The sequence below is a fragment of the Mauremys reevesii genome, linkage group 2 (assembly GCF_016161935.1).
Source record: "Mauremys reevesii isolate NIE-2019 linkage group 2, ASM1616193v1, whole genome shotgun sequence".
Taxonomy (NCBI): domain Eukaryota; kingdom Metazoa; phylum Chordata; order Testudines; family Geoemydidae; genus Mauremys; species Mauremys reevesii.
Window position 1 is genome coordinate 153,998,310 of NC_052624.1, and position 26,703 is coordinate 154,025,012.

Here is a 26,703-nt window from a genome sequence, read left to right on the forward strand (position 1 = left end):
TGTGAATTTAATGTGCAAAAGCTATTGTGGAATGATCCCTGTTGAATACTCTTATTTCAGAGTTTGAATGCTTTTTTCCAGGTTTGCTTAATCTACTTCCAAAGGAGTTTAAGCTAAATAAGAGAATTTGTTGAAACCCTTTGCTGTATTGAATGCACAAGTTCAGTGCTGCATGTAATTAATATATATTATATAAAAACTCTAAATGGGCAGAATCAGGCAAAAAAAAAATAAGTTTACCCTCCAGATACTCCAGTTTGTTACACCAGTTTTACTCAGCGTAACTCCATTGAAAAAAACATAGTGGCATTAATTTGCAGTAAGAGTGGAGAATCTGGCCCTAGACTTTTCATTTGAAATAAAAAGAAATGAATGGAACCTACTAGTACCAGCAGCTTATTCACCAAGGTACTAAATAAATAGCTTTGCCTGTATGCATCAATCCATGGCAGTTAGCCAAACCAGCTCAGTCTCTCCCCACACACATGCTGAAACTGACAAAACAGTGCCTATTAATTATAACAAATGGTTTTATTTTCTTGAAAACAAAATAGGCTGTTTTAAAAATAAGGTGAACTGCTGTGTGTTGGCTTGGAGTTAATTAGTGCAAGTAACTTCCCCCTGTGCTCAGAAAAGAACAATCAAAACCAGCCCATGGTGAGTTTCTCTTGCCTTGCTGAATCAGGGCTTTTGTTAGCAGTAATGTACTTAAGTACAAGCCTCTCTAAATACATGATTAGTCCCTCTGACTTCACCTTAAACCTTATTTTGTGGTCTTTAATGAGGTTCTAGTAGTGTGTAAGGCTATGTAGGACCTCTGGCCAGAGGTGACTTTCATGCTAGCTGAATTAAGCAAACGTAGTCTTTCTTCTGCATTTGCCTGTCAGGTCCAATCCTACTCCCCTTGGATCAGGCCCCTATATCTGATTGTGAGTGTAAAGCATCTATGGCCTTGTCTACACTACAGGACTATTTCGAATCTACTTAAGTCGAATTTGTGGATTCGACCTTAATAAGTCGAATTTGTGTATCCATACTAAATACACAAATTCGAACTTCTGAGTCCACATTCACGGGGCCAGCTTCGACTTTGGAAGCGGTGCACTGTGGGAAGCTATCCCACAGTTCCCGCACTCCCCGCTGCCCATTGGAATTCTGGGATTTCCCCCCAATGCATGCTGGGGGGAAAAATGTGCCGACGGTGGTTTTGGGTTAGTGTCGTCATTGAACCGTCAATCACGCCCTCCCTCTCTTCCTTGAAAGCGCCGGTGGGAAATCTGTTCGCGCCCTTGTCTGGTCCGTTACAGCGCGGACGCCACAGCACTGCGAGCATGGAGCCCGCTGCGATCATCGCTGCACTTATGGCCGTTGTCAACTCCTCGCATCTTATCGTCCACCTCTTCCACAGTCAGATGCTGAGAAACCGGGCGAGGAGGCTCCGGCAGCACGGTGAGGAGAGTGGCGCAGACCTCTCAGAAAGCAGGGTACGCCGGGCAGTGGAGATCATGGTGGCAATGGGTCACGTTCATGGTGTGGAACGGCGATTCTGGGCCCAGGAAACAAGCACAGACTGGTGGGACCGCATAGTGCTGCAGGTCTGGGATGACACAGAGTGGCTGCGAAACTTCAGGATGCGTAAGGGCACTTTCCTTGAACTGTGTGACTTGCTGTCCCCTGCCCTGAAGCGCCAGGACACCCGGATGCGAGCAGCCCTGAGTGTGCAGAAGCGAGTGGCCATAGCCCTCTGGAAACTTGCCACGCCAGACAGCTACAGGTCAGTAGCGAACCACTTTGGCGTGGGCAAATCTACCGTGGGGGTTGCTGTCATTCAAGTAGCCCACGCAATCGTTGAGCAACTGCTCTCAAAGGTAGTGACTCTTGGAAATGTCCAGGTCGTCAGAGATGGCTTCGCCGCGATGGGATTCCCAAACTGCGGTGGGGCTATAGATGGGACTCACATCCCTATCCTGGCACCAGCCCACCAGGCCAGCGAGTACATTAACCGAAAGGGCTACTTTTCAATGGTGCTGCAAGCTGTGGTGGACCATAGGGGACGTTTTACCAACATCAACGTCGGGTGGGCGGGCAAGGTTCATGACGCGCGTGTGTTCAGGAACTCTGGTCTGTTTAGACGCCTCCAGGCAGGTACTTTCTTCCCGGACCACAAAATAACGGTTGGGGATGTGCAGATGCCTACAGTGATCCTCGGGGACCCAGCCTACCCGCTAATGCCCTGGCTCATGAAGCCCTATACAGGCGCCTTGGACAGTGAGAAGGAACTCTTCAACTACCGGCTGAGCAAGTGCACAATGGTGGTGGAGTGTGCTTTCGGACGTCTCAAGGGGAGATGGCGGACCTTACTGACTCGCTCGGACATCAGCGAAAAGAATATCCCCGTAGTTATTGCTGCTTGCTGTGTGCTCCACAATCTCTGTGAGAGCAAGGGCGAGACCTTTTTGGCCGCTTGGGAGGTTGAGGCAAATCGCTTGGCTGCTGTTTACGATCAGCCAGACACCCGTGCTGAGAGAATATCCCAGCGGGAAGCGATGTGCATCAGGGAGGCTTTGAAAGCGAGTTTCCTCGCAGAGCAGGATAACCTGTGACTGTCCACTTGATTTTAAGAGAGCCTGATCACAAACCAAGTTTCCCCCACTTCCAAAGGACGTTTTAAAACTAAGGACATGTTTCAGTAATTAATAATAAATCTTTTGTTGACTTTGCATTTCTGTTTCTTGGTTGAAACATGGAAGCATTCTGTGCTGGGTAAGGTGTGCACTGATGTACAGACTACTTGTCCAAAAGAGGACGGACAGCCTCCTGCTCCTACATAGGTCTGTGGGGTGGGGGACGGTTTACGGTGGTTGTGCATGTAGGGGGAGGGTTGCAGGAATGGGTGGGTTTACAGGAAGGGGCGAGGGGTGCCGTCTTTGGATAGGGGTTTACATGACGGCTGTGGGCTGTGGGTTTGGGCGTTGGAAGGGGTGAGGGGTGTGGGGGAAGGGTGAGTATCTGCCCCTGGATGAGGGCTCTTTTTGGGGCTCAGGGCACCGGGGAGGATCGTGGCTATGGTCCAAGTGCATGTGAAGGGAAGCCTGCCTTTACATTCGGGGATGGTAGGCACCAGGACCCTGGACAAGCATACACATCAAGGAAAGACCCGGGGCAGCATACACCACACAGACTGTCCCTGGTGCCTGGTGACTGCAGTCTGTGTGTGCCCTGCAGTTGACCCTTTACCCAAGTCTGTACCATGGCACTGTGGGCTATGCACTGAAATTACAATTCCCCCCCCCCCCCACACACCCACCCACAGAAAGTCTTCTGACACCAGAAACGTGACGGAAACAGTGAGTAACACCAAACCGCTTTTAATAATGTAGTACACAGTGGGGGGGTTTAAACTTGGAGTTGGGACTGGTTGATGCTGTAAGGAAAAAACTTGTACAAATTTACAGCGTGAGAGTTGTCTCGAACATTAGCGGTCTGCTGCGGTGCAGGGACAGTTCTCACGGCCCCTACCGCCCCTCCTTCTTGTAACTTTGGGTGAGGGGGGGACAGGACTTCTTGGCGTTGGAGGGCGGTTGCAGATGCACTGCAGGGGGGCTCTCTCCTCCTGCCTGTGGTCTTGCAGAACATCTACAAGGCGCCGGAGCGTGTCCGTTTGCTCCCTCATTAGACCAAGCAGCGTTTGAGTCGCCTGCTGGTCTTCCTGCCGCCACCTATCCTCCCGTTCCATGTGTGTTATGCTGCTGACACAGGGTCTCCCTCCACTGTCTCTGCTCTGCCGCCTCCGCTCTGGAGCAGGCCATCAGTTCCTGGAACATGTCGTCCCTAGTCTTTTTCTTTCGGCGTCTAATCTAATCTCTGCGAGGGGGATGCCGGGGCAGTCCGGGAAGGAGCCGAAGCTGTGTGATGCGAAAAAGTAGGTGATTTCCTTGAACACATACATGTTTGCCAACAGTAAACACAGTCTAGTCAGTTTCAGTTAACAAGACCAAAGAGGGAACCAAGTCTCAGGAGATCTCAGAACTAGTCCGAGATTTCGGAATACGCTCTCATTGGCGGCGCCATTGCACTGGATAGCGCACAAGCGAGGAGAGACAGCTGCATCCCTCTTGCACAAAGTCCTGGTAAGCCTTACAGTACATACTGCTTATCAGTTAGTGGTTAGCTGTGCTCTCCTGCTAAAGGCAATGTGCAAAGCAGAAAAGATGACCCTTTTGCAGCCCCTACCGCCAGTGCACGGGAAAGATCACTGTATGCTTTTCCTCTGTGGCCTCCAACACGTGGCTGTTAAGCGAGGGTCATTCTTATGCAAAGGAAAAGTCTGTTAAGCGAGGGTCATTCTTATGCAAAGTAAAAGTCTACCATTCACAATAGTAACAGTACACTAATTCCCCTAATTAGATGCAGCACTTCCAGAACGACATTACCCTGAGGCGTGTCAGGCGGACTCAGAGAGAGCGGATGCTAACAGAAGCCCTGCACAGACCAGGACCATACGCTGCCATGCTCGTAGAGGCGATGCTTCCCCTTTACCTTCGGATGGCCTGGCGCGGAAGAGTGTGCTTCCACGGAGCACCCAATAAAGCACCTCTCCCAAGGAACCTCCTGCTGAGGCTTTTCCAGCTGCTCTCTGAGAGCTTTTTTGAACTGTCCCCAGAGGATTATTGCTCGATTCCTGTATGTGTAGACCTACTTTTTGTATAGTTCGATATTTAAAAATTTTTATATAGTATTTCTATTTTTTATATATATACCTGTTTCTTAAAAAATAAATGTTTCACTGTTTGTAGCACTTACCACCTGATCCTTCCCCTGATTCCGAGTCCGGGTTCACGGGCGGGGACGGTTGGTAGGGGATCTCTGTGAGGGTGATGAAGAGATCCTGGCTGTCAGGGAAAGCGGGAGTGGGTTCGATGTCGCCTGCGCTGTCCTCAAAAGACCCTTCCTCATCTTCCCCATCGGCGAACATGGAGGAGGAACTGTCCCGGTACACTATTCCGTCCTCGGAGTCCACCGTCACTGGTGGGGCAGTTGTGGCAGACCCACCTAGAATGGCATGCAGTGCCTCGTAGAAGCGGCATGTCTGGGGCTGGGCTCGGGCGTCCGTTGCCGCTCTGACTTTTTGATACCCTTGTCTTAGGTCCTTCACTTTCACGCGGCACTGCATCGCATCCCGGCTGTATCCTTTCTCTTTCATAGCTTTGAGACCTTCTCGAAGGTCTGCGTTCGCTTGCTGGAGCGCAGCTCCGAGAGCACAGACTCCTCGCCCCACACAGCGATCAGATCCATGACTTCCCTGTCAGTCCATGCTGGGGACCTCTTTCTATTCTGGGATTGCCCGGACTCCACTGCTGGAGAGCTCTGCAGCGTTGCAGGTGCTGCGGCTCGCCCGATGTGCAACCAGAACGTCAGATTCAAACCGCCCAGACAGGAAAATGAATTCAAATTTTCGCGGGTCATTTCCTGTGTGGCTGGCCAGAGAATCCAAGCTCGGACTGCTGTCCAGAGCGTCAGAGTGGTGCACTGTGGGATAGCTCCCGGAGCTACTAAGTTCGATTAGCATCCACACCAAGCCTAATTCGAGCTAGCAAGTGCGAATTTAGCGTTACTCCACCTGCCGGGGTGGAGTACCAACTTCGAACTAAAGAGCCCTCTAGTTCGAATTAAATGGCTTCCTGGTGTGGACGGTTGAGCGGTTAGTTCAAATTAATGCTGATAAATTCGAATTAAAGTCCTAGTGTAGACCAGGCCTATGTCACTTAGGAGTCTAGAGGTAGATTTTTTTTTCCCAAAGGCCCAAGTGCCTTAGGTACCTAGGGCCAGACTTTTAAAGCAGTTTAGATGCTTTAAGATCCAGATAAGTGTTTCTGTGAAGACTTTCAAAAGCATCCAGGTGCCTAAGGGAGTTATGTGCCTCAGAACTTTTGAAAGTCCTACTAGGTACCTATTTGCATCTTTAAGCACGAATACCTTTAAAAATTGTCTACTCCCCTTGACTTCCAATGGGTCTTAGGAGCCTAAGTGACTTTTGAAAATGGTACCCCATGTGTCTCAGAGCATGGAATTAAGTTCTCATGGTTTCTGTGTGTCAGATTAGTATGTGTAGGCTTAGAGATTTGTGCACTTTATTATAGATAACCTTTTATTTGTCTCTAAATAGTTTTGCATCTGAAATTTAGGGTGTCTCAGATCTATGGATGGCTTGTTTGGAAAGAAGTGCTTTCATCCTGCTGCAATTCATTCAGTTCTTCTAGGGAAGAATTTGTTATGCCTTTTCAATGGGTTTGTTTGTTGCCTTTTGCCTAACTATCTCATTTCCCTGTGATATTGAGAAAGCTCTCAGGTATATTCCATGCTTGAGGAATGACATGTATTGAGAACATAATATATAAAAGCCTCATGTCTATAGCTTGTGTGTGTTTAAAAATTCATATCCTGTATAGATTCACTGCTGCGGGGTGGGGAGGAGGTGAACATTGTCAGCTTTTAGTGACTTACAAGGTCAGGTGGTAAGCAGTCATCTGCTGAACTAGCTGAAATCAAAGCAACACAGAGTTCTCCTTCACGAATGGGGTGCAAAGTGACACCTTGGAGAATGTAACATAGTGTTTGTGTAATCAGGGCTTATATTTTTCCAAATATAGGATAGATTGTTTAACTTTTTTTAAACACTAGTGGCAACTTAAAAGATTGCTGTCAAAATAGAAATTATGAGCTTGATTCCTCTCATTTACACTGGAGTAAATCCAATGAAACATCAGATTATTTTATGAAAAAAGCCTACTGTAGTGTGTAGAAATTGGGTTGTATCCTTTTAAATAGCTTATGTCTTCTAGAACATAGATGGTGAGGTCCACTGTAAGATGCCAAACCCTGCTAAAACAGCAGTGTAGGTGTAGCCTTGCATGTGTGTATTGTTAAACAGTTATTTAAAACCAACTGTAGCCTTGTGATTTCCTCATTCTTAATGTTGTACAGAGAACAAAGACATGACACTTTTTGTTTTACTTATTTAATAGCACAGCATATTAAAATAGATGTATTGACAGTTGACCATGTATTACATTTTTCTCCTTGTTTAGGTTTTATAGTTCACTCAGTCCTTGGCAATAGAATTAACTTAGCAAGAATCTCATTTTTCTAGCTAGTTTCATTTTTGTAGATCTTGAACAGTAGCACAATACTACTGCATTGGTGTAAATGGCACAGCCAGGGAATGTATTCCACTGACCCATTCAAAGGTCTCCAAAATAGCTTCATTGATAGTGGGCTGCATGCTGGTTTGCAAGAGTGAAACTCACCCCTCTGCACAGGGGTCACACAACTTATGAAGGACTGAAAACAAGACTTTCAGACTCAGAATGGAATTGAACTGGTGTACAATTTCTTTCTATCTTCTGCACATGGATGAATTGCATCTGAAGGGAGTACAATGTAGCTCATTAAATTTTTTTTTACACTGTCAGATTTTTTTAGTTTTTAAGAACCATTAAACAGTGTCTGCATTTTGATTGTACTATAAAGTTTTCCATGTAGCTTTCTTCCTCTTGCCTTTCTTCCTACTCTCGCAAGCAGATAGGATGATCTCTAAAGGTTTCTCCTACAAAATGCAGTTAATCATTTTTATATGCAATCAAGCTGTCATAGCAAAATAGCTACACAATACCATGGAAAACTTATTTCTTTCCTGGTGGTTAAATGTCTGGTGTATTGCAAGTCCTAAAATCTGTGCCTACTGTATATCTTGGTTTGCAGTTTGTTTTAACTAGAGCTGAGATCCAAGGTATGATTTGTTAGAGCTGAAATTGAACTTCCTCTAAAGCAGGGCGCCGGAGCATGGAGCAGCTCCGGAGCAGTGGAGCTGCAGGTTTTTGCCTGGAGCTGTAACGGAGCTGGAGCACAGCTCCAAAGTTCAGGGTGTGACTGTGGCTAAGACTCTCTTTGTGGCTAGGAAAGAGATTAGATCTCCCTATGTTGGCTGAGAAGTTTAGATCTAAATCTGGGCTCTTTGAAAGTTTGTGTGGTTTGAGATCTGGGGCTTTGGTTTAGTTGCCCTTTTCTGAACTTTTTCTAATGACCTAGACAGACAGGGCTGGACTCTGAAGAGGCACAGCACTGAAGGGTTCAGTGCAGGAACGTTGTGGTTTGGGGAGGGGGAACTATATGCCCATTAGTGTCACCCTCTTTCGGGGCCTAGGCCTCCCAAGTATGTCAGAGTGGTCTTAGGGGATGGGCTATCCCAGGTTCTCAAACTTGAGTTGGGACCCCAAAGTGGGTTGCAACCCCATTTGCATTGGGGTCACCAGGGATAGAATTGCTGAGTCCCAGGGCCAAAGCCCTGGGTGGTAGGGCTCTGGTTTTGGCTTTTGCCCTTCTGCCTGGGGTGGTAGGGCTCAGGCTTCGGTGTGTCAACTGCCCCCCCGCCCCGGGGTCATGTAGTAACTTTAGTTGTCAGAAGGAGGTTGTGGGGCAATGAAGTTTGAGAACGGTTGGCTCTTAAGCAGCTGTGCAAGTCTGGCATATCAGCTGTTCTGCAGTCCGGAATAACCAGAGCCTTTTGCCCTCTGTTCACTCCCACTTCTGGGCCCAGCATATGCCCTCTCATCTCCTGCAATACTATGGTGCTGAGGGGTCTGCAAGAAGGTAGTGCAGGGCTGCCTACCTTGATCCTACCCTGCCCCTGTACTGGGGAATTTCTAGGGGGCTGCACATCCCTCTTGATGCTTTTCAGTGGGGAAAATCAAGCCATAAAGGAGATGCAGCAGGAGCCAGAATCTGGCCCAGTAGGTTCTGCATCCCATTATGACCCCTTTTTGCCGTCCAGTAGCTCTGTTTGACTACCTTACTCCATCTAATCAGGGAGTGTTGGCTGAAGTTCTATTCCTTCCCACCTACTCAGAATTTCTGGGCAAACCTGATGTTCTTTCGCACTCGGTCTCGTCCTCTCTCATGTCTTGCATTAGATCAAGGGTTCTCAGAACAAATTTTTTGGTGGCCTCAGGGTGCGGCTACCAACTCTTGCTGGTGGCTGCGCTCTCATTTTAGGGAAAAAAAATTAATTAGCATTAGGAAAACCAAATACTTATGTACAGATGCATGTCCAAATCATTGTAATTTATAATTTGCTAGAAAGTCTGTTGTAAAATGTGATATTTGTGTGTTAATATTACATTTCACAGACTTGCTCAGCACTGGCAAACCTGGGGATAAATTAAGCCCTGGATGGAGGGTGAGGGGAGGTAGCAGCGGGCTGGAGCTTAAAGTCCCATGGCCAGAGCCTGAAGCCCTACAGCTGGGGCCCAGTAGGGTGACCATGTGTCCAGTTTTCAACCAGAACACAGTAAAAAAGAGACCCTGGTGGCTCTAGTTGGCACCACTGCAGAGTTAAGGCAGGCTAGTCCCTACCTGTCCTGGCGCTGCACTGCACTACACCCTGGAAGTGGTCAGCAGGTCCAGTTCCTAGGCACGGGGGCCCCAGGGCTCCACACATGGTCCCCACCCTGAGCACTGGCTCTGAACTCCCATTGGCCAGGAACCACGGACAATGTGAGCTGTGGGGGCAGTGCCTGCAGGCAAGAGCAGCTTGCAGAGCTGCCTGCCGCGTCTCTGCCTAGGAGCCAGACCTGCTGCTGGCCACTTCCAGGGTGCAGTGTAGTCCACAGTGCCAGGACAGGCAGGAAACCTGCCTTAGCCCCCGCTGCAGACCGGGAGCCACCGGAGGTAAGCCCATGCCCTGAGCTCCAACCCCCTGCTCTGGCTCTGAGCCCCCTGAACGCCTCACCCCCTACATCCCAACCCCAGAGCCCCCTTCCACACCCTGAAGCCCTCTGCGCCACCCCTACCTAGAGCCCCTCCCTGCATTCCAAACCTCTGCTCCCCAGAGCCCACACCCCCAGCCGGAGCCCTAGCCTAGTGAAAGTGAGTGAGGGTTGGGGAGAGCCCTGAGCCACTGAGGGAGGGGGAAATGTAGTGAGTGGTGGGCATGGCCTTGGGGAAGGGGCAGGGCAGGGGAATGGCCTTGGGGAAGGGGTGGGGCTAGGGTGTTCAGTTCTGTGGGCAGGGCCGGCTCCAGACCCCAGCGCGCCAAGCGCGCGCTTGGGGCAGCATTTTGCCGGCAGGGCGGCAGGCGGCTCCGGCGGACCTTCCACAGTCATGCCTGCGGGAGGTCCACTGGAGCCGCGGGACAGGTGGACCTCCCACAGGCATGACTGCGGAGGGTCTGCTCGTCCCACGGCTCCGGTGGACCTCCCGCAGGCATGTCTGCAAGAGGTCCCCCGGAGCCGCGGGACTGGCGTGCTTGGGGCGGCCAAATTCCTAGAGCCGCCCCTGTCTGTGGGATTAGAAAGTTGGCAACCCTAGGGCCTAGGGATGGAGCGTTGGTTGCTAGGGCCTGCCACTGCACAGCCAGAGCCCAGGGCTGGAGCCCCGAACCCCAAGGCCAGAGCCTGCTGCCCTGCCACCCCAGGGCTGAAGCCCAAAGCCTGAGCCCCACTGCCCCTGGCAAGGTGGGGAACTCGCCAGATCCTCCAGCATTGTGCTGGAGGCGGGCAGGGCCCAACCCCTGCTGGCAGCCCCAGCAACCAACACTGAGGCAGTGCATCCAGGAGCAACCAGGAGGGGGCTGTTACTTTCTTTCCCCCCCCCCCCCAATCACAGCCCAAGTGGCCACATTTGAGAGACTGCACTATATTCTCTGCTTTAGGGGAAAAGGGAGTATCAGTCCCTCTTCTCTCTCCTCCCCCCCCCCCAGTTTCCTTCAGCAGTAGCTATTAGTGAACAGCTGCAGTAGCAGCTTCCCAGCAGTGATAGCTCAAAACATAAAGGTGAATCCTAGTCATTAGAAGCCAGTGGCTGCTGCTTGACTGAGAGTCGGTGCAAAGCTATAACAGAAGTGATTTTACACAAGATTGTTCCTCTGGGATCTCTTACATAAAAACCCCCACTCACGTAAAATACAGGAATGAAATAAACCCTGTAACTTTTAATGAACCACAGTTTCACTGTCTGGAGGAAAGGCTCCTGGGAGAGGCAGGGGCCTGGCCATTAATCTTCTAAAGGCTGGGATAATAAAATCAAACTTGAAACTTGTGTAACTTGGGAAAGATGAGAGCACTTCAGGCCACACCATAGCTAGTGTAGATTTGAGTTGACTTCACTGCAGCTCAGCTAACTTACACCAGATGAGGAGCTGGCCCTATTTTTTCTGCAGGTTAGCTTTGATAACACTGGATTTTCAGCCTGCATTGCAGTTTGATTTCCCTGTATTTAAAAAGCTGGCTATATCAATATGTCAGGTCTCTGCAGCAGTTGTCACTTCCTAAAAGTGTTGTCTTTATCAACATCTCAGTCTGTTCCAAAGAGGCCGTCTTTAGCAGCTATCCCTGTAAATGATCCACAGAACTCTTATGCTGTCTACCAACTGCTTTGACTCATGCTTTTAATTTTATTGTGGTAAGCACTGGAGAAATGATTGCAAAAATAGAGATGCTGTAGCCCAGGGCAATGGCCTGGGTGTCAGGTGGCCCAAGTTCTAGTCCTGGCTTGGCCTTTGACCAGCTGTATGCCCTAGGGCAAGTCACTATGTCTCTGTTCCCCTCCCGCCTTTTGTATGCTGTTTCTAGTTAAATTACACACACTTCAGAGCAGTGACTGTCTCCTGCTATGCTATGCACAGAACCTAGTACAGCAGGGCCCCTAGGCACTACCATAATAAAAATCCAGACAGATCAGCTGTATAGAATTTTTTCCATGTTGGCATCATTATTACAGCTCCGGGCCTGCAGGTGGATTCATATGACTGACTTAATGAGTCAGTTGGGTTCTGTATGAGTTCCAGGGGCTACCTGCATGGATCCAGCTGCAAAATTGGAGCCAAACTTTATATTTTTCAAGGATACATTTGTTTGTGTTAGGCAACTGGGTGCATCAGCTAGCTGGTTCAGATGCAGCCCATGTTGGTAGTGGTAGAAGCTGGAGATCTCATCAACACTGATATTAGTGCTTTTTTGTATGACCTTGGTAGATCTAGTGCAGGGGCCTTGGCCACTGATGGCACCTTGATCTCTCCTGTTCTTTGTCACACGAGTTTAGTTTGAGGACTAAAATGCTTTAGTTCAACTGAAGACATGGGCACCAACAGAGGTATTTGGGTGATGTTTAATGGTCTGTGCTAGACTGAATGGTCCCTTTTGGCCTTCAACTCTGAATCTATTATTTGGGATTTTACCCACAATTATATACCATGTTTTTGAAGATGTAAGTATTGTTTCTTTAAATCTGTGGCAAGAAGCTATTGACTGTAGTGATATGACTTCAGTGGGACTACACGTGCCTAAAGATAGTACATGTTTTGCTGTATTGTGGCTAGACAACTTTTTAGGCTGTCTCTACTAGATGTCAACATGTGAGTACCCTGCCAGTAGAGGGTGGGGTGCATATACACACCAGCCAGTGCATTACAAGAGGGCTGGTGTTAATTTGCAATTATAAAGGTTTCTGAAATACAGAAGCCCCAAAGCCAGCCTGCGGCCTTAGGAAATCAATCAAGGGGGATATCCTCGGCTGACACTCAGAAATGGTCTCTGCTCAGTGATCTGGGGCAAGGCAAAAATCTCAAGTCTCCACCAACATGCCTGGAATTTTCAGAAACACTCAGCACCCACTATTGGGCCAGATTTTCAAAAGTGCTTATCTCAAACTGTCAGAAGTGGAGATGTTTGTGAAAATGAGCTTTCCTTTGCAGGTCACAGCTCCCGCGTCTCCAACGTGATTCACAGCCACAGATGGGAGGATAAAAGGAAATGAACCAGCCTTGGGAGCTGCTCTGGCCCCAACTTAAGGAAATGACGATAAAGAAGGTAGGCCCGGACTGAAAGAAGCACTTGCTTAAGTGGGCTAGAGTCTCATTACTCTAAGGCCCCTTGAACCTGCTCCAGCAGAGTGAAAAGCTGCCTTAAAGTGGGGAGAAATTACCCTTTCACCCCCTTATGGCAGCTTTTCACCATGTAAAAGGACCTTTGTGTAAATGAGAATGGGTCCAAACACATGCATCAGAGCTTTTGCTAAATCTGGACCTTAGACTGAAATGTTGGAGTTGCCTGCAAATCTTTAATTCTGTGGTGCCTGCAGGCCACCTTCCCCACTTAAGGGGTTGGATTTGTCTAGCTCAGGGGTCTGCAACCCGCGGCTCCGGAGCCGCATGCGGCTCTTCAGCCTCCTTGTTGTGGCTCCCTTCGGCCTTGACAAAAGAAAAAAAAAAAGAAAAAAAAGAATAACGGTTATTTATTAATTTAATTTTTATTTATATATTATTTTATTTTTGTTTATTTTGTTGCACAGTTATCTTGGAGTTCGAGGTGATACTTTAACATCGAATTTTTAATTTTTTTTTATAATTTGTCAATTAAAATAACATCCACGTCTATAGCTCGCCTTTACCTGCAGGGTAAGCTAACCATGAATACATCCCAAAAAAGAAAAATCTCAGAAGAAAATAGAGAGTTTAATTCTGCATGGACAGATTCCTTTGCCTTCACTGCCAACGATGCTGGCTTACCTGTGTGCTTGATATGTGGCGAGAAATTAGCAAACAACAAAAAATGTAACGTTGAAAGACATTTTCAAAACAAGCACTCAGCATTTTCTGAAAAGTACCCAACTGAAGATGGCGAAAGAGAGCGATTTCGGAACTACTACGGAAAGTTGAGCAGAGCAAACATACTTTCAAGAAGTGGATCAACTCTCCAAACTCAACTACAGCTGTTAGTTTTGTGGCAGCTCATGAGATCGTAAGGAGGCACAGACGGAGAATACATGAAAGAATTGTTCATAAAAATATCAGAGCATCTATTCAATTCAAAAACAAACAGGAAATTATTCAGAAAATTAAAGAAATGCATCTCTCTGCAAAGACCGTCAAGGACAGGACCATTAAAATGGCAACAAACATCACCAGTAAGCAAATTGATGACATCAATTCAGCTCAAGCATATTCAATTGCCTGTGATGAGTCAAGTGATGTAAATGATATTGAGCAGACAGCACTGTTATGCAGATATGTGAACTCTGATGGGAAGAACTGATTGAACTCATACCGCTAAAGGGCCAAGGACAGGACATTTGTGAGGCTGTTTTGAGTTGTCTAAAAGCCAAAGAAATAAACACCACTCACCTGGTGTCAGTGTCTACTGATGGTGCACCCAGTATGAGAGGAGCACAGAAGGGCTTTGTGAATTTACTTCAAAAGTCGCTGGATCGAGAGCTGATGACGTTTCACTGCATCTTGCACCAAGAAGCACTGTGCGCTCAAACATTCCCCCCTGAATGTGTGGAAGTGATGAACCTCGTTATTAAGATAGTGAACAAAATAATTGCAAACGGGTTAAACCACCAACAGTTTTGTTCATGGTTAGATGAAGTCGAGAGCATATTTGGATCTCCTGCTGCACAACAGAGTTCGGTGGCTGTCACGCTGCTTGTCTGGAACATGTGAAAACCTTCTTGGAAAGCAAAGGCCTCAGCTATCCCGAACTGGGAGACCTCGATTGGCTGGAAAAATTTTATTTCATGGTGGATATGACAAGTCACTTAAACACGCTGAATAAAAATCTCCAGGGAATGTGCAGTTGCTGGAGGATGTTCTGGCATTTGAGCGCAAGATGACAGTGTTTGCCAGAGATGTACAGAGAGGTACGCTCTCTCACTTCCCCTCCCTGAGAGAGTTCAAAGAAGAGAACAATCACATAAATTGTGATTATTTACACTGCAATTATGGCAATGCAAGCTGCATTTGGAGAAAGATTCAGCGAGTTCAGAAAGGAAAAAAACACTCTGTCCTTCCCTGTCACACCACTGGACATCGACCCATCCCTGCTGAACATATCCGCATTCACAGGGATAAGTCAGCCCGATCTTGAAATTGAACTGGCCGACATAGTGGATAAAGACTTATGGGTGTCCAAGTTCAAAAGCCTGACAGCGGATCTCGAAGAAGTCGCCCGTCAGAAGGCCACTCTCGCTAAAGAGCACAAATGGAATGATATTGAAAACCTCCCCAGACCCGACAAACTTGTTTTTGAAACATGGAGTGCCATTCCCGACACATATATGAACATGAAAAAGTATGCATTTGAAGTCCTGTCCATCATTGGCTCAACATACTTATGCGAGCAAGTTTTCTTGAGCATGAACTTCATAAAGTCCAAATATCGCTCCCGCCTCACAAATGAGAGCCTACAGTCCTGTGTGAAGATCAAAGTCACATCTTACAGCCCTGACATAGGGAAGATCAGCATCGAGCTTCAGAAACAGAAGTCACATTAAACAGGTGAGAACACTAGCATTTAATAGGCTATTATTATTCAGAAAAAAACATTTATTTCAGACCCGGAGCTGATGTAGTTTTTATTGTATGTTCAGGTGCTTCGTTGATTGCTGGCGAGAAAGAAACCAAGAGGATGGCTGAAATGGACTTGTCAAAAAACGTTCCTAATTTTATGTTTACTTTTTAAAAACTGCTAAGCTGCAACTATATGGTTTTTTATATTAAAGTGGGCTACGTTTTATTTTAATTTTACACAAATACGGGAAGGACTCAAAAAGGCCTGCATAGTTCAGTGTTTAATTTATTTCAAAGTAGGCCTACACAGGCACACTGCACTTCTATTTGTTGTATTCTGTTGTTGTAACAGGTAAAATTTAAAAAAGATTAAAACTTCTAAAAGTTTATAAGCAGTGTTATGTTTTGCGGCTCCAGACTATTTTTCTTTAGTGGAAGAGGGGGCAAAATGGCTCTTTTGATAGTAAAGGTTGCCGACCCCTGGTCTAGCTGAAAGGTTCATGTCAGAACACCTGGTAATTATCCTCAAAGGAAATAATAAAATGTCCAAGGATGTGGCTGGAAGCTTGTTCCTGTCAGAGTCAGGATAACAGAAGAAGTGCATTTGAACATCTCTCATCTTTATCATTTTCCACTGCTGGAGCCAGTACCATAAACTAGATAAAGAAATTCAAGATCTTTATGCTTAGGAGTGATCTCAAGCAAGATAAAATAGTCTAAGCATGGGCTGATGTGGTTTAGAATAAATAGGGTTTTGACTGGGACAGTAGTCAATATATTTTAACTCCTCCATCTTACCTTAAAATGCTGGACCTGTTTTTCCATTGCCCTGAACTTAATGCAGTGTATATTGGATGCAAATTGCTAACATTCTGCTTTGGAAGCATTTTAAACCCTCATTGCACTGGGGTAGAAGCCATGGTGCATAGCAATGGAGAATGAGGCCCAATGTTTCTAGGCATGTGGGATCAAGGTACCCCAGTGGTACCCAGATCCCACATGCCTAGAAACATTGGGCCTCATTCTCCATTGCTATGCACCATGGCTTCTACCCCAATGTATATTGCATATCTTCCCCATCTTGTTACACTGGATTATCTTTAAATCAACAGCCCCACATTCTAAGAGCATGGCTTTGGCATTCTCTGCAGCTGAATAAGCAGAAGCTAAAAATAAGGACACATACAATTCTGCATGTGAATCCAGGGTTTGCCGGTGATTCATTGTGTAGTGGCAAGTCACCGCACCCGCTTTACAGATGAGGACCCTGAAGCAGAAGGAAGTAATCATAATTAGCTGCCTCAGAGTGTTTGTGAGGATTGACTAGTAGCATTGGATATGTTCTGTACAGAATTATTAGTGCTAATGCATTACTATTACTCTCTCAAAGCACACTTTATCCTGAAGAAACCCTAAGCTTTATAAACTAAGGGCTAGACTGCTCCCTTGCCTTATATGGTCAGCCACAAAGTGGAGTAGGAAGGAATAAATTCTCTATTTTGTGTACAGGCTGTTTAATGTTTCCCCAGAACCATAGCTAGACCTGGCTGGAAAAGGTTCTCTTCTTCCCCTTGCACCCCCACATTCCCCTCTCCTGGTGAAAAATTTGAGTTTTGGGTAGAAATATTGTGATACCTCCTGGGAGTGGCAGTTCAGGGGCCCTCTGCTCTATATCAGTGTGCTGTATAGGATTCCAGCTGGGGTGTGACCCCATTAAACAGCCAAAGCTGGGATTCAGACAATATTGAAAGCTTAGCCTTGTTTTTCTTTAAACACCTTGGGTCACAACTTCCAACCTCAGGATGGCTCCACTGATGTTAACAAAGTTGCACCAATTTACATGAACTGAGAATCTGTCCCCTTCCTAGAGCTGAGCTAAAAAATTTGTTTTTAAACTAGCAGCAGTGACTCCATACATAACTGTCAGATGCAGCCATTGTCAAAGAAGCCACTAGCTTCTTACTAGTGGCTTCTGTATATAACACACAGCCCACTGTAAGCCTGAATCTCCTTGGCTTGTGTTTACCAGAAGTCCACATGGAGGGTCCCAATGGAAATTTATCATTTGGGGGACAGTGGGAATTCCCTGGTTTATCTGAGTAAATGTGACAAAGTGAAGTAAGAATAAAAAAAAATGCACTCTGTTAATTGCATTTGGAACATAATTTAAGAATGGTCTGACCCAGTACTGGCCAATGATCCTTCTGTCCCAGTATCCTATCTTCCGACAGTGGCCAGTGCCAGATGCTTCAAGGGGAATGAACAAAACAGGGCAATTGAGTAATCCATCCCGTCATCTAGTCTCAGCATCTGGCAGTCACAGGTCTAGGGACACCCATAGCATGGGGGTTGCCTCTCTGACTAGCTTGGCTAATAGCCATTGATGAACCTATCCTCCATGAACTTGCCTAATTCTTTTTTTGAACCCAGTTAGCTTTTGGCCTTCACAACATCCCCTGGCAACCAGTTCCACAGGTTGATAGCGTGTGAAGGAGTACGGCCTTGTAATTGTTAAACTTTCTGCCTGTTAATTTCACTGGATGACCTCTGTCTTGTTACTTCCTCCTTCCCATAACACTGCCTTATTCATTGTCTCCACACCATTCATGATTTTATAGCCCTATCTCATATCCCGCCCCCCATATAGTCATCTCTTATAGACATCTATCCTATTCCCCCCCTTAGTCCCTTCTTTCAGAGACAAAGAGCACCAAAGGGGAACCATGGAGTATCTAAAATTTGAGGAGCTGAGGTTGCAGAGGTAAAAAACAGCTAAGGGGGAAAAATAAAGTATCACATGTCTGTGTCCTTAAGAAGTGACTTGTTATGATATGTGAATTGCTTCTCCTGGTAGTGTCACTGGTGAGGGGCAGGGAACAAGTATGTAAATCATGCATTACCTTTTGTTAAACTCCTTTTTATATGAAAATTTCACGTACCCATTAGTCTTGCAGTATGATATGGTAAATTTTCTGTGCAGTGCCCCTTAAATTAGGCGAGTGGCTTCTGCTTTATTAATGGAAGAATGTGCATGTGATATTTTTCTCTCCCCCCTCTGAATATCTATTCCATGTGGGCTAAGCACAGCTCCCATTTAGGCACCTCAGTAAGGGCCTTGATTTAGATACTCCAAAAATCTGGCCCTGGTTGTGGGCACAGAGCCCTTCTGAAAATTCCCGTCATAGAATACAAGAATGGCCATACTGTGTCAGACCAGGGGTTCACCTACCCCAGTGTCTTGTCTTCTGACACTGGCCAGTGCCAAATGCTTCATAGGGAGTGAACAGAACAGGGCTATTTGAGTGATCCACTCCTTGTTGTCCCAGCTTCTAACAGTCAAAGGTTTAGGGACTCCCAGAGCATGTGGTTGTGTAGATATCTGTGCTTTTAATGATCTACATGAATCTTAACTGGCCCCTAGTATCTAAGCATCTGTCTCTAATGTATTTATCCTTCATGAGGTAGGGGAAGACAACTAGCTCCATTTTACAGAGGGGGAACTGATGCACAGAGATTAAATGATCTTGTTTAAGGTTATGCAGGAAGAAATTGAACCCTGGATTTCCCCAGTGCTAGACTCACACTTTAACCATGGGATCTACCTTTTCTCTTCAAAGATTATGATGATTTTTTCAGTCACTTAAGTGACTTGGAGACTTGTTCTCCTAATTTGTCTAGGTGTCTTTGAAAATCCTCTCCCTTATTTCCTACACTATAACCATTTTCCTTCCTGAGACCCTTTTCCTGTATATGCCTCAAGCCTTGTATTTCACACTGCAGGTGGCCTGGCCTTAATGTAAATGATTGAATTTTCTTTCATACCACAAAGCACTTTGAGGCTGATCATTAAGATGGATGAATGTATCCTCTCCTCAGAAATGGGGCACCCCCAGGAGGATGTAAAAGATAATCTATAACCTATTTAAAAAAAACCTGCCAAGACAGTGTCAGACAGTGGAGTAAATGTCAGCACTTTCCTGAATATCTGCTTTTTTTATTATAAATCCAATATGCAAATACACTAGATCTGAGGGCAGTGGGTTTGGGCCCATATGGACTTCTATTGAAGCATCCATCATTTCTATTGTTGTGCTAGTCAATTGGCTTGATTACCTTCTACTTTATGCCTGTTTTGTGTTAGTGTAATTCCATTCTGCTGGAGTCTGGTGGTAGGAAAGGGTTGTACTATGGGCAGAACCTGTTCCTGGAAAACATTACTGGACTGGGATTGTTTTGCAAGTCCTGTGACATGGAGGGGGTGGGTGCAGCTGGAATGTAATCACTCTGACTATTCCCAGCTGTCCAGGACCCTGTGGAACCTGAATGGTGCTTATACTGGGAGCTGGGCTGGCTCTCAGCTGCCCCAAGAAGAGGAGCACACAGATGTTTCCCTTTGTAGCCTGTATGTGTGCCGAATGCAGGAACAGAGACTTGGAATCAAGGGACAGAGCCAGGTCTTCCAACTCTCCCTCTAATGCCTGACCTAGTAGACCACATTGTATGTGGCCTGGGTTATGCATTATAAAATAAGGAAGGGCAAAGCAGATGCACGAGAACCTTCCCCCATCCAACTTGTACTTTGGCCTGTTCCTACAAATGAAACACCCAGCACACTATGCTCTGTCTCCATTGACGCATGAAGTGGTGCATGCCATGCCGTGACCTGACCTAGCTCCACTCTTAGGGCCACCTCAGATTTGTTGATTCTCAGGAATGAGCCAGACCTGGGAACTTCACAACACAATGCCTAGTGTGACGACATCAACCATGGCCACTCTGGCTGGCGTAAGGGTCCTTAGTTGATGATGGTGGTTTGATAAAAAGGAAACTGGCCCTTTTTTTGAAGGTTCTAAAACACCCATTTACCTTTTTGTTAATTTTTTTTGCTGTTTCTGCATTCTGCTTTTCACTCTGCTTTTGTTATGCTCCTGTCCTCAACCCTTTGTCCTGTCTCATTTGATTGTAAGCTATTTGCAGCAAGGATGCTCTGCTGCTCTTTCTGCACAGCACCTAACACAATGAGACCCCAATCTTGGTGGTTCTTAGCCATGTTTATTACAGTAGAGCTAAGCACACTTTGTTGCCTTCCTCATGGAAACATACACAGTAGCCTTGTATGGAAAAGAGTATATTTGAATTTGAATGACTAGCAGCAGCTAGTTTTTCTCCCCCGCCAAGCCTACCCCCATAGAAACACTGTAAATGACATATCGTGGTCAGACTAGGAGGTAAAATGTTAGTTAATGATTCCATTGTCTAAAGGGAGTGGATGTAATACCTGGAGGATCCATATAAAGTGTTAACTTCAATAATATGCATATATTCATAATATAACACAGAATGCATAAGAGAACAGTAGAAGAGGTCCCAAAAATGTTTGGGACACAAGAATTACTGTGGAAATTAAACGAGAATTAAATCTCATTTTGTAAAATAGCTTCAGAAGCCAGAACATAAATTAGGATCTGAATCTATAGGGCTAAATCCACAGCTGATGTACATCAGTGATGGCAAGTGAGAGGAACTGGAAGGGAGGCTGAGACACTCCTGCTTGTATCTTGTGTCCAAGGAACTGATGCTCCCATTCCTATGATAGCTCAAAATGCAGAGGATCTTCCTCATGGCACAAAACTGTCAATGATTCCACCCAGTAAAAGGCGGCTGCCATCACTGATGCTACATTGATTTGCTTCAGCTGCAGATTTGCCCTTGGACATTGTTTTAGATTGTAAAGCAAAAACGATTAAACATTTCATAAGGATGTGGCTAGTGTGTGTGCCACAAGCTCCTACTAGAATCAATACTGGATGTCACAAGTAAGGCTGTGACATAGTCACAGAAATCATTGATTCCATAACTTCCAAAGAACTCCATGACGTCAGACAGCCCCGGCAGGGAGCTACAGGGTCCCCTGCCAGCAGGTGGCAGCACCCCCGGTGGCTCCTCATTTTATCATAGATATTGTTAGTAAAAGTCACAATCTTAGCCTTAGTTCCTTGTACATGAGATCAGAGGATGTGCATTTGTATCCAGTGCACTCAATCCCAGTTACTATTTCCTTTCCAGCTCCTCTTGTGTGAGATTTGGCCCTTCCTTGCGTGTCCTACTGAATATCATTTCCTTTAGCGTTAGGTAGGGACTTTAGAGTGGCTAATATTAGAACTGGTCAGAAAAGATGGGGGTTTTTTTGCATGAAAAATATTTTGAAAAGACAAATTTTTTTTGTAGCTAGACAAATTGGTATAAAAGACATTTTATAACTGTTCGGCCAACAAAGCTGTTTTCACTAGCTTATACCTAATATGGTTTAGCTTGATCAGCCATTGTTAATACTCCAGGAGAGAATTGATTCAATCCATTTTTATCCTGCAACTGGTAATTTTCTGCTGGCTGAATTTTGAATGTTCAAAATTCAACAGTTTGCAAAAACATTTGAACATAAACTTAAAAGAGAAATTAACATTTTTCATAATTTGCTAGTTTTTCTTCAACCAGTAAAACTTTCAAACATTTTAGTGAAGAATCTTGAATATTTTTTTTCTTGCTATATTGCAGGTCCCTCGGTTTAGGGCTGGGTTTCACCCTAAACAAAATAATGAAGCTAATACTGAGAGTTTCATGTATTTGCTATCCTAGGCCTCAATCCTGCCAACACTTATGTTTGGTAGTCCCATTGATTTCTATGAGCTTCAATTTGACTATTCATAACAGTGAAGTTAAACATACATAGAAGCATTTGTGGGATCATGCTCCCACTTGGGATCAATGGAAGAAAAGACATTATGTAATTATCAAACACTTGCCATTCTTTATTTTACTTATTGCTGCATCTCATTTGACAAATAAACGTGTCTTTAGCAATAATAACTAGAGCCTACAAATTCTTAATGGGGGATCGTGAGTCTGATTTGCCATCTTCTGGATGCAAACATTGACATGGTAGAGGTAATTCCTATTTAGAATGAGATGTTGTCACAGGCGTCAAGAGGTAATGATATTCTTTAGCCTCAGAATATGACGTGGAACCTGGTGGATATAGCACCATTCAGCTTTATGCTCCAATTTCACCTCTATGTGCATGACTGAAAAGCAGTGACATGGTGTTTTTTCTCTCTGCTGAACCTTTTTTGCATACCTGGTGGAATAAATTGCTTTCCAAAAGAGATCTGTCAGCATTAATAAATTGGGGGAGCATAATTTTGCTGCTGTGAAGAAACTAGTAGATTTGGAATTGCAAATATAGTCACTGTAATTGTGCTGTATATTTGTTTACTGTTGAAATGGTAGTACTCTTATAGGGTGTTTGTCCTCCTTTAAGACCCTGTTTCATCAAAGTACTTTGATGAAAATGTTTAATTTTAAGCATGGTAAGTGCCACTGAAGTCAAAGGAACTTAAGCATCGCCTTAAATGATTTCCTAAATTAGGATGAATTTAAGCATGTGCTCAAGTGCTTTCCTGGATCGATGCCTAAATCAGTCCTGCCACCACTGTATCATGTGAACTACTTAAAGAACTTTCAATAAGCTCTAGAATGGTCATTGCTGTCAATTGCATGTATTGTATGGCTCAATCTCTTTCCAGAATAACAACTTAATACCTTATTCCGAGAGGAAGAGAACTACACTTCCTTCATGTAGCCTTGCATGAGGAACATAAGCTCTCACAGCCTTAATCGTTATTTACAAGAGAGTCAAACTTTGTCTAAGTGAACCTAGCAACGATTGCTTAGCAAACTCAGGAAATCACAATGTTTGCCTGAGAGGCTTAGAATGTAAAGTGAATCTACAGCTGGCCAATACTTTATTCTGAGGGCTACCTCCTGTGATTGAGGAGAGACCAGGACCAAAAAAATCACATGTAATTCTGGTCTTGGAGGCTTCTCCTTTGGCTTCAATTCAAGTGGCCTATGATCAAGAGATTTTAAAGAGGAGATTGTTTATTGGATTGATGTGAGCTTAGGAAAATTTCTCCTGAAATACATAAAATGTGTCCTATGAGATTCAATTATACTATCTTGAAAAAATTCTAATTTTAAAAAAAATTAACTAAAAACAGTTTCATGGAATTTCCTAGGACAGCAGGATCAGCTGCACAGTCTGAGTCAGGCTGCCATAAACCAATTAGTGTTTTAAAAGATGCTTCTGTAGTCACTTGTAATGCCAAATGATGTCCTTTCAATCTGATTGTAAATAGCATTTGCTGTGTTCCCTAGAACAATGCTTATTGTGGCACTAAAGCCAGTTTTATATTCTAACTTCTTTTTGACATTGCAGGTCTGCCAAATTGTACGCTACTGTTAATTTGCATTAATACATTTCCCCCCAGCACAAATATACCTGTTGATCCTGTAATTGTATTTAACTCTGTAAAGCATCCCGGGATACCGTTTATATGAAAGTCACAACTGGGCTTGATCCTGAAGTCCTTGGGCCAGGTGCTCAGCTGAGGTCAAGACATATACAGTGCAGATCAGTGTATGTGAAGCTCATATTTACACTGCCATGACCCCAGTTCTGGTACATGAAGAACTAGTCCCACTGTGCCAGGTTACCGTAGCCTCATATAATTAGTTGGCTGTAGCTCTGAGCAGACCAGCTAGGAGCAGGTTCTCATTGTGCTATGTGATGGAGCTATACATAGTGAAACGCAATCTTTGCCCTGAGCTAATATGACCGCTCTCCTCTTAGCTGACACCAGGAATCTCCAGAGTTAAAAGTATGAGACTCTTTACAACTTGAGCTGAAGAGCTAAGCCTCTAGCCGGTGGCTATAACAACTCCTATCTTCTGTGGACTGGCACAGCTGGGAACCCATAGCACACACTCACCAGTGAATTACACTTACCATCTAAATAGACAAGACAGACAACTTATCCTTACTTCACAGATTGGGGGACAGCGGGGACTGGGACTCAAGGATTAAATAACTTGCCCTAGGTCTGTGGCAGAGCTGGGAACTAAATGCACATCATCTGAGTCCCAGTCTAGTGCTTTAACTACAAGACCATCCTTCCTCTTAACACTTTAGAAAAGCCTGTATGTGTAATAAAAAAGACTCTCCAAAGAAAGTAGCAAGGTACCAAGGCAGTACAAAGAGAGCATCAATTGCTGACTGCAGCTGATTCTCACTTGCATTAAGGCCTCTTCACATTGCTGTAGTAATGTGAGGGCTTTAAATTTACACTTCTATCCACTTTAAGGTCCCTGTATGGTCCAAAGGGACCATAAGCATAAATGAGAATTGGCCCTCTTCCATTTAGTGTGCCCATCATCAAAATATCCAGAGGCAAGATAAAAGGTCACATTTATCTGAGAAGGGACCTAGTTCCCCTCCCACTGAAATGAGTTCTCAATTTGGAGCTGCGGTGGTGGCTATTCCCAAAGAATCATTGCCTTTAATTTCAGGCTGGAGGATTACAAGAGTAACACCTGCTTATTGAATATATTATTGTGCTTGTCTGGATTATGCTAGACAAGGGATAACCCCTGCATTAGCCTGAGGATAAGCCTATCTTGGTCCCTAAACCTTACTGCTGTGTCATGTGCACAGGATGCAATTATACCCATATGGGGGATTCTTATTTAGGGCCAGATGTAAGAAGGGATGCATGGCTGAGCCACTCCAAGGGAAGAACTGACTCCTGATCTTGCTCTGGACAGGTGTTGGGAAGCTGCAGCCCTAGTGAGCTTGCTCTCCTCTCCTGCTCCGAGCAGGATCTCAGGGTCATATGCATGGTGGTGCATGCAGAAGGGTCTTGATTCCTCTTTTTACTCCCTGGCTCAGCAGTGGACAGTAAGTTATATTCTTTTTCTTTAGACAGTGCAACTATGATGTTCAGTAGGGAGTGCTGGATAGTCTGGTGAAAAATTATGGCAATATGGTCCCTTGTTCTAATGGCTTCCTTGCTCACTTTGTTCTGTAGTGCAGTATTTGGCCTGCGTCCCTGATGTTGTCCTCTGAACGCTGAATATTACTGCACTAGGTCATCCTGAGCACTATTCACAGTGGAGATTGAAACCAAGAACCTAATAAGCATGAAGGGAGGAGGGGGAACAGCCATATTTCTGCTTGCTGCCTTGATGCGTAATTGTCATTCTAAATGTACCATCTGTACAATGCAAATACTTTCCTACTTCACAGGGGTGCTGGAAGGCCAAAAATGCAATAGTGATCGTGAGGTGCCTCGATAGAGCAGTGATGAGGGCTGTATACGTTGCTGTAGGTCAGGAGTTGTCTTAATGTTGGCAAAGCGAGTGAGCTCAGAATATTGAAGTCAGTGGAAATTGCAGATGCTCAGCACCTCTGAAATACAATCCTCTGAGATGGGCAAAAAAGGTGCCAGGGAAGTGGGAAGAAAATCAATGATCCTCTTGTCTATTTTTCCCCCATCGACTAAGAAAAGAGTTGGCCTATGACAAGCGTAACACACTCATCCCTCCAAATGTCTCACTTTAATAACCAGTGAAGTGCACTGGGACTACCTGGATTAATGACAAGTTTTAGAGTAGCAGCCGTGCTGTAGCCCATGAAAACTTATGCTCAACTTTATTAATCTCTAAGGTGCCACAAGTACTCCTGTTCTTTTTACCTGGATTAAGTGGTTCTCTGGTATGTTGCGTGACTGCTTCTTTCTGCAGCTCTGAAGATGACTCATTCTTGCAGTAAAAAATTCATGTTTTACAGCTGCAGAGCATGTTTATATAGGTGAAGTAAAATCACTCGGCTAGAAAAGTCATCTAAGGACAGAGCCCAGAGAAGCTGCTGTCTCTGTTAAAACACTCAGACACAGGGATTTGAGAATGAAAGTCATTCTGTATCTACCCAGATTTGTCTGTGTATAATTGATGATTAGTTGCATTCGATTAGCACTTTCTGCATGAGGATCTCCTTGTAAGGTATGTTGATTAGTTGCATTACTGTAACACCTATAAACTCTAGTCGTGGGCCACGTCTAAACATAGAAGAAAAGGACAGCCCCTGCCCTGAGTTAAATCTCACCAGGCTTCTGAGACTTGGGTAGTGTCCCCATTGTACACAGGAGGAAAATTAGGTTCAGTGAATTGTCCGCTGCAGTGACTCTGTGGCAAAGCAGGAATTAGAACCCAGATCTCCTGCTCAGTTTGCTGCTTTAACCACTAGAGTATATTTCCATCAGGGGCGGCTCCAGGCCCCAGCACGCCAAGCGCGTGCTTGGGGTGGCATGCCGCGGTGGGCGCTCTGCCGGTCGCCGGGAGGGGAGCAGGCAGGCAGCCTTCGGCAGCATGCCTGCGGCCGGTCCGCTGGTCCCGCGGCTTCGGTGGAACGGGATACCCACCGGAGCCGCGGGACCGGCGACCAGCAGAGCGCCCCCCGTGGCATG

General features: G+C 45.4%; 1 long non-coding RNA gene across 1 annotated transcript in view; it reads left to right on the forward strand.

The window, feature by feature from the left end:
- LOC120396714 overlaps nt 1-20,197 on the forward strand; it is a 67,451-nt gene extending 47,254 nt beyond the window's left edge. The window contains exons 2-3 of the long non-coding RNA XR_005593317.1: nt 12,749-12,863; nt 19,642-20,197. This is a non-coding gene — a long non-coding RNA (uncharacterized LOC120396714). The remainder of the gene's footprint in view (nt 1-12,748; nt 12,864-19,641) is intronic.
- Nucleotides 20,198-26,703: the final 6,506 nt, after the last annotated feature.